Here is a 7,961-nt window from a genome sequence, read left to right on the forward strand (position 1 = left end):
GCTGCACTCAGTTGCCCAGCTGGAAACCTGAGAGTTCACCCGCATCCCAGCCGGCCCCTCCCTTCTCTCTTTCTTACCCCTGCAGAGGAAGTCCAGGGAGAAGTTAAAGGCACAGCTGCCCGAGTTTGAACCCAAGCTCTGCTGCTTGCCAGCCAAGCGGCACTGGGCAGGTACCTTTCTGTGCCTCAGTTTCCTCATCTGTAAAATGAGATGATAATTGTACCCGCGTCGTAAGTTTGTTGTGAGCATTAAATGCGTGGTTATGTATAAGGACTTAGAATAGTGCTTCTTATGCATTAAGTTTTCAGTACATGTTAGCTGTTCCTATTATTAATAATTTTACTTTTACCATTATTATTTGTAGGCAGCTGATCAATAATCTCTGAGTATCCTTATCCGGCAATATCCCTTGCACCTTTATTCTATTTCTGCTGCATTGTCTCAGTGTTAGTCTGTTTTCCCGGACAACTGCAGGGCCCCTACCTGGTCCCTTCGCCAGCCTTGCCCCACCCACAGCATCTTCCCTGCTGACAGAGGACCTTTCTAAAAGACAGAGTCGATTCCATCCCTCCCCACTGGACAACTTGCCCTCCTGGATCAAGTCCACAGTCCTTAGCCCTTCTCTCCAGCTGTCCCCTTGTATTAGTATTCTATATGTGTGTTCTTGTATTTGTATTCTGCATAACAAATAATCCCCAAACGCAGCAACTTAAAACCACCAACATTTATTATCTCCCAGTTTCTGTGGATCAGGAATTCTGAAGTGGCAGCCCAAGGTGGCAGCATGTTGGAAGGCTGGTATGAAGGTGGAGATTCCTGGAGCACCCATGTAATTTACACTATGGGGTGCAAGGTGGGGATGCAGTGGTGAGTCGGGGAGAGAGAGAGAGAGAGATGTATCTAGTGACATAGTGCAGCAGACAGGTCTCCTGCCCTGCACTCAGTGAACAGGTGGTGCCTGGAGTGAGTGTGACTGGGAACATGCATGACCCTTCCTGACCTCATATCGCACCAGCATCTTATTCAAAGAGATGTTTTTCTGGTCCAGTGTGGCTGTAAATGTTAGTGGTTTCCTCCGCTGCTCAACTGAGGCAGGAGAACTCTCTTCCAAACTAAGGGAAAGCTGGCTGTCTGGGACTTCCTGAGGAATGATCTTGTTGTTTTTCATGGGTGTCTGAAAGGATTTTCAAGGGCAGTTTTCACTTCCTGTGATTTTAGCCTTCCAGGAGGTCTTGGAACCGGTTCCTGTGGAAAATGAGACTTCACCGGACCCTAAAACCAGCCATTCTGCCCTAATCCCCTGCTTTCCTGGACAAGTTTTTGCCCCCTGAAATGGGAAGGCTCTGAGCAGAATTAGAATTGGAATTGCCCTGAAGGGAGGGTGAGAGTAAATGATATAAGTGGTGCTTGCACCTGTCTGGCTGCTGCTTTTGCTGCCTTTCAGAGGGGCCCTGGCTCCATCCTACCCTGCGGGCAGATCTGTCGGTAGCACTTGAACTCATGCCAAGCCCCGCCTGTAAGAGGAGACAGGGCCCACTGAACGAGTCGATGGTCCTGGCGGAGCCCCTCACCAGGAGCCCTCACCCAGACACCACTGTAAGCCCACGCACAGATTTGAAGGAAACATGCCCCAAGACCCCAGTCCTCCACGTTGTGTCCTAAAAGAAAGCCAGTTGCTATGAGGCAGTGGAAACACCACCTGACTGGGATTAGGGGGACAGTTTTAAGCTGACTCTCTCACTAACCAGCTGAATGACTTCCCCTCTCTGGTCCTTGGTGTCCTCATCTGCAAATTGGGGCGAGACCAATCTGTGAATCTGTGACCTGACCAGCATTTTCTTCAGCAGTTTCTTTGTTGGATCTTGAACTCTTTTATTATTATTTTTTTATTTTTAAAATTTTTGGGGAGGGAGGAGGTAATTAGGTTTCTTTCTTTCTTTTTTTTAACGGAAGTGCTGTGGATTGAACCCAGGACCTCATGTATGCTAAGCACACACTCTACCACTAAGCTATAACCACCCCCACCATCCTGAACTCTTTCAAAAGAGATTCTGCTGAAACTGTAAAAAGGGATCTTCACCTCTGGAGAAGGCACAAAATACACAGACTCAAGAATTTTTGTATAAGATTTTAGGCAATTTATTTGGTCTCTTTATCTGACACTTGGTCCCCAGATTTATGGACTCTAAGGAAAAAAGCAAAAGAAAAGTACTGCAGGAACTTAGAAACCAAAGCAAGCTCTTTCCTCATCCTGCTCCTGCCTTTGCTCATACAGCAAGAAGTCACCCTCCCTCCCAGACACTTCACCCTTGTGTCCACCATGAAGGAGGGTGGCACAGTCTCTGGCGGGACCACGTTTACTGTATTGCATTCTTGATTTCAGAGACACCCCCTTCTCCATCAGCACAGGGGGGGACTGAAGCTGTGACAGCAGTCTGGTCCTTTCAGAGGCCACCACCCCAGCCCAGGCAGGGGTTTTCTTAGCCGTCCTTCTATCTTAGCCAGCCTGCAGGAGGGCAGTGAGCCTGGATGCCTTCCTGTAAACTCAGGGAGAAAAGGGGCTTCTGATGAGGTGTCTGGGAGGATCATGCTGAATGAGCTGGTGAGTAGCAATCAGACACTGAAGGTGAAGGAGAACGTGCCCTGTGGCTGAAGGAGACCCAGGAGCTGCCAAGGGCAAGTCCTAGGAACTCTCGGCACCCCTGATAAAAGCTTCTTGCTTTTCATCTGAGTGAGCCTAGGGTTCTGCCCAGTGATTCTGTCTTTGAAGTGGAGAGGGTTCAGTGCCCAGTAGCAACCTCATTTCTAACACATCATTACATTTGCTCGGTGCCCTAGAGCATCAGGTACAAATTTCACAGGCATTGTACACACACACACACACACACACTCTCTCAAGTGGGCTGAGTACTATTTTTTTTAACACCTCTATTGTTGTATGATTCCTGTACAGTAAACTACACATATTTCAGATGTACAGTGTGATGAATTTTGACAGATGTATACACCGATGAAACCACCACCACAATCAAGATAGTTAACATTTCCATCACTCCCCTGAGTACTGTTTTAAATAGCAAACCCAGTCTGATGGATCAGCCCTGAGTCTGAGATCAGACTCACTTGCTGGAGCACCAAGGCTCAGTACTGCTTCAATATGCTGCTGCTGTCGCCGGATAGCAAATTTTGGTGATTCCCCCCCAACCCCTGAGATGTAGAGAAGAGCTGGTGACATTTCATCAACCTTGGAAACTGAAACTCACCTGGGAGAATGGATGTCATGCCATCAGGGACACCTCTCTGCACTGGCAGCCACTGTTTACCCAGTACAACTCACAGCATCTTCTTGATTAGTATGTGAATAGCTCTGTGCCTGTCTGGACAGACTGAAGGCTCCTGGTGGCAGGAACTGATCTGTCTCATTCACCACTTGTGTCCCCACTGCCCAGCAAAGAACCTGACACTGGCAAGGTGCTCAGAAATCTTTGTGGAAGGAAAGGTGATGAATAACAGTTGGAGGAAGGGGATGAGGACTGATGTGCTGTTTAGCAAGATATGCCATCCACCACCGTGTTTATTTCTGACCTCCTCCTGGGGAGTCCCATGGGCCCAGGCTTTGAGTGGCAAAATGAATCTTGTTTCCTTTTTCTCCCCCTGCCAAAGTCTGGAAGTCAGATTCTGCAGACTTCCAGGAAGCTTGACTTGCTCACTTCAGTAAGATTGAATGAAGCAATTTCTGGGCAGAGGTGGGGCTGTGGAAGGGCGCACAGGCACTGGGGCAGGTGGGCTCCAAAAAGTGGAGGATAGGGGCCTGGGCTGAGGGTCACCTGCCTCACTCAGTGTTGGCCGTGAGCAGAGCCCAATCTCACCCAGTGTCCGTCGGTGCCCGGCACCTTGGCGAATGATGCTGACACGGCTGCTGGTGCCTGGGGGTGCAACCAGGGTGGGCTGAGTCAGCAGCCTGCCAGCTTCCCTCTGACAGTACCAACCTCCTCCTCTGGGGGAGGGGCAACGAGGAGGAGATGTGGTCCAGGCTGCCTGTTCTCCTCTCTGGCTCATCCCAGCCATCCAGGAGGAGCTGGGGGGAGCAGCGGCAGAGGAACAGCCTGCAGTGTTTAGATGTTAGGACTCCAAGGAAGTTCTGTCGTATAATCTATCAAAAACTCTCCCCTTGGACAGACATTGCTCTCTCTTCCAGTTGCTTCAGCCTGGAACTGAACACTGGCTACAGAAAGATGTGTGTCCCTTTTCAAGCCAAGGAGGTGTTATTTATTTTTTATTTTTTGAAGTTCTTCACTCTACCATGAGCCACAGACTGAAATTCTCCCCACAGAAGCCTCGGAGCCTGACACAAAGAGTTAACCCCCCTCCAGCGCATCCTATCAGACCCTGGAAACCTGTGTCAGCGCTCCCTTTCCCGCTCCCCCTGTTTAGCCTCAGGACTGCCAATCGCTTGCTCCCTGCACACAAAGGCTTCTCTGTTTCTGGCCAGGCTGGAGTCACATGCTTTCACTCTTAACCCCAGAGCTTTAAAACTAAACACCCACCCTCTTTGGCCCCAGATGACCCTGTTTACGTCTGCTGAGCCAATTCCAAACAGCAACAGTAGTGAAAACTTCTGTTGGGAGAGACTTCTTGACTATTGGTGTAAGAGAACAAATCTTCATGTTGTATAAGGCGAGGACTTTAAGAAGTTTTGGGAAATGGCTTAGAGGAAAAAAAACACAAGGAAGCCAGCAGCCTGTCCCAACTTCTCTATTTTCTAAAGTGTCTCTTACCAGAGACCCCAGGGGCTCAGGATAAAGCCTGCAAGAAACAGAAAATGGTGAGCAGAGTTTTAATGGCTGAGGGGAAGGACATTCTGGATTTTCTTATTGAGATGCTACTTTTTTTTTAACTCTTAAGGAAGGGACATTTTGTTCCTTAAAAAGAGAACTTTTTAAATGAAAGATATTCTCTTTGCTCCCTGTCACTGAAGATAGGAAAGAAAGATTCCCTTTCTTGGTTTAGGGGAGTGACCTGTGAAACTCTAGAGGTTTCTGGAGAGGAGGTCTGGACTGATCCATTTCAAAGTTCTGGGTCAGAGGGACTTGCCTTTCTGTTTTTCCCCAAAAGATTTCTTTTCTTTCAGTCTTTGTGTTAGCGCATGTTAGCTGCGAAGGAAGTCAAGTTTCCTTTGATTGTTCTTACCCTGTTCAAAGTGGTAGAAGTTGAAAGGAAAAGACCAGAGCCTGAAATTGCTGGTAACATTGGAGGCCCCAGATTAGGTATTTGTAAACAGTACAGATAACAGAAACGATCCAGTATCTATTGGTCTCATGTCCATCCCCAAAGAAGGTAGTGGAGGTGGAGCCAAGGAAACCAGTTCTGTGTCCTGGGGGTCAGTGAAATTCCATAGACAGGGAATGGCAAGTAAGTTCCATCTCTAGTGACAATACTGAGAAACTGGCAGCCACCTGTGCTGGGAAGGATTCTGTTGCGACATCTGGACATAGCTGAAAAGAGTGCCACGATCAGTAAGCACTGTCTGCTGGGCACAGGAGGAGGACAGGACAGCACATGTTTTCTGTCCCCATCCTTGTGCAATCTCAGAAAGCTAGATTATCGTACGTACGTAAAAATAAGCCGAAAACAGGCAGTCCCAGAGAGGAAGTGGCAGACGGGATGGGAGAAGATGTAGTAATTATGGCAGAGACAGTGGTGCTCACTAAACACTGTGTTTAGTGCTGCATATTAGGGGGGCCATGTGACAATTTCTGAGCAGTGAAATATAAGCAGCGATGCTGTGTGTCTAGGGCAGAAAATACCCGTGAGCCATGTTTTATTCTCTCTTCCTTCGTTCCAGTGACTGAGGTGGCCTCTTGTTCCAGGTAGTGCAGCTACAACACGGTGTAACCTCTGTCACCCTGGGTCCCTGAGGACTATGCAGAGCAGAGCCCCTGGCCAACCTGGAATGAACACATAGCATAAGAAAGAAAGAAGCCTTTTTGTGTCCACTGGAATTTCAGAGTTACTTTATTACTGCAGCATACCCCAGCCTATCCTCGCTAACATAGTTACCAAGAGGGAACAATTTTTTTCTTTTCCTTTTCCTTTTTTCATTTTCTGCCAATATTTGAGATTACTATAACAAAATAGAGGAAATGATAGAACTTTAAAAATCAACCTCCAGTGCCTATGAGTGTCACCAGTCTGGAAGACACCATTTGAAGTAGGGATTACAATTTTGCAAAATAGTGAAAATGTATGTGAAAGCAATTTGAAAGTATAAGCAGTCTACAAATATAGTATATTTTAGACACAACTTCCAGTATTAGGACTTACTCTGCCAATACCATCACTGCCTGGGGCCAGAGAGGATGGTGAGAAGGATCACTTATGAAAAGGAGAAGAAAAGCCTTCAAATTTATGAAAACACTAATGTTAAGGTACTTGAGTTGGAGAAATCTAGACATAAAATATAAAAGAGACCTTGGCAATTTATTAATATGTCAAAGAATGTCTTAGGGAAAAAATGCTGATTACCCTCTGATTGCAATTAACAAAGTATTTCCACACCAGGATCTCTTCCCCAACCTGTTCCAAAATGTTTGTACAGGTGGTTCAGTTTACGCATTTGTTAAACACAAACTTTATTGATCAGTTTTCTTATTTTCTTCTCAACTGCTGTTCTTCCATTGGTCCCATCACAACTATTAGTGTTTCTACCACCGTGCAATTGCCCCATCTCTTTTCTCTCCTCGGCTGCCCACTTCCCAGTCCCATATTTCAGAGTCCCGTGCAGTGTTCACTGTGATCATAACCATCTAATGGTTTTGCTCATTGTTTGTATGCTCTCTAAATCTTTGCATTTCTCATGATTTCTTTAGGAAATGTTCCTCTAAGAGCAACATCTGGGTCAGAGATATCAGGAACGCTAACTGCTATATTATATAGTGACCCCTCACCCTCCCCATCAAATCTCAAAGGCTTAACACAAAAACAAGATTATTTCTCACTCACACAGCTATCTAATGTGGGTGTTTGGTGGGTGATTCAGGGACCTAGGCTCCTTCTAGCTTGTCACCTGGCTGACTTCAAAAGCCACTACAGATGGGGAAAGTGAAGGAGTAGAAGGCACATCTGTTTCTTAGCGACATCAGCTTGGAAATGACAGACACCACCTCCATTCATTTTCCATTAGTGGGCACCAGTCATGTGCTACCACACTTATGCACGGGGCGCTGGGGGATAGAATCCCTGGCTGGGCGGGCACCTCCCAACATCACCCGCATGCTGTGGAAAGGCATACAATTCATGTACAACCGACCATTTCTGGCCACAAAGTTTATTCCAAGTCCATTCGCGTTAATTCATTAATTCTGACCCAGGCACTGCTGGGTCACACGATTGACTAAGGTAGCTAAAAAGGTCACCATGTACTCCATTCCCCTCCTCTTCTCACTGGGCTCAAAGTGAATCACTTTGATTCTGATGGTGTGATTTCCTTGCCCTGTGTGCCTCTTTCCATTTCCGCTTCTACCTGGCAGCTTGACAGTCTTGCTTAGTGAAAATTTCCACCCTTACTCCTCTTCCCTTTTGAGAGGTAAGAAGTAGCTTTTGCCAACTTCCCTCATTGGCCCCTCTGCTCTTCTCCTGCCCCACGGTGCCTCCCCTCTTTCTCCAGCGCCCCAAGGATATTCCTCTGCTGTTTGAGTCTTCTCCACAAGGCTTGTCCTTTGGAGTCTCTCTGGGCACCTGTTCCCTCTACAGGTTGGGGATTTAAATTTTCAGAGAGTGTTCCCGCTGACTCTGGGTCTCCTCTTCACCTTCCCTCCTGGCCTGCTCACAGTCTTACTTACTTAGTCCTGTGTCCAGGTCTGGGGATGGTGCCCAGCTTGTGTCTGGCTGGCTTCATTGCTGATCTGGAAGGGTGGCAGTGGAGCCCTGGGCTTGTCCTTGGGCCTGGCAGGCTCTCCTGC

Source organism: Camelus dromedarius, chromosome 5 (assembly GCF_036321535.1).
Source record: "Camelus dromedarius isolate mCamDro1 chromosome 5, mCamDro1.pat, whole genome shotgun sequence".
Taxonomy (NCBI): Eukaryota; Metazoa; Chordata; class Mammalia; order Artiodactyla; family Camelidae; genus Camelus; species Camelus dromedarius.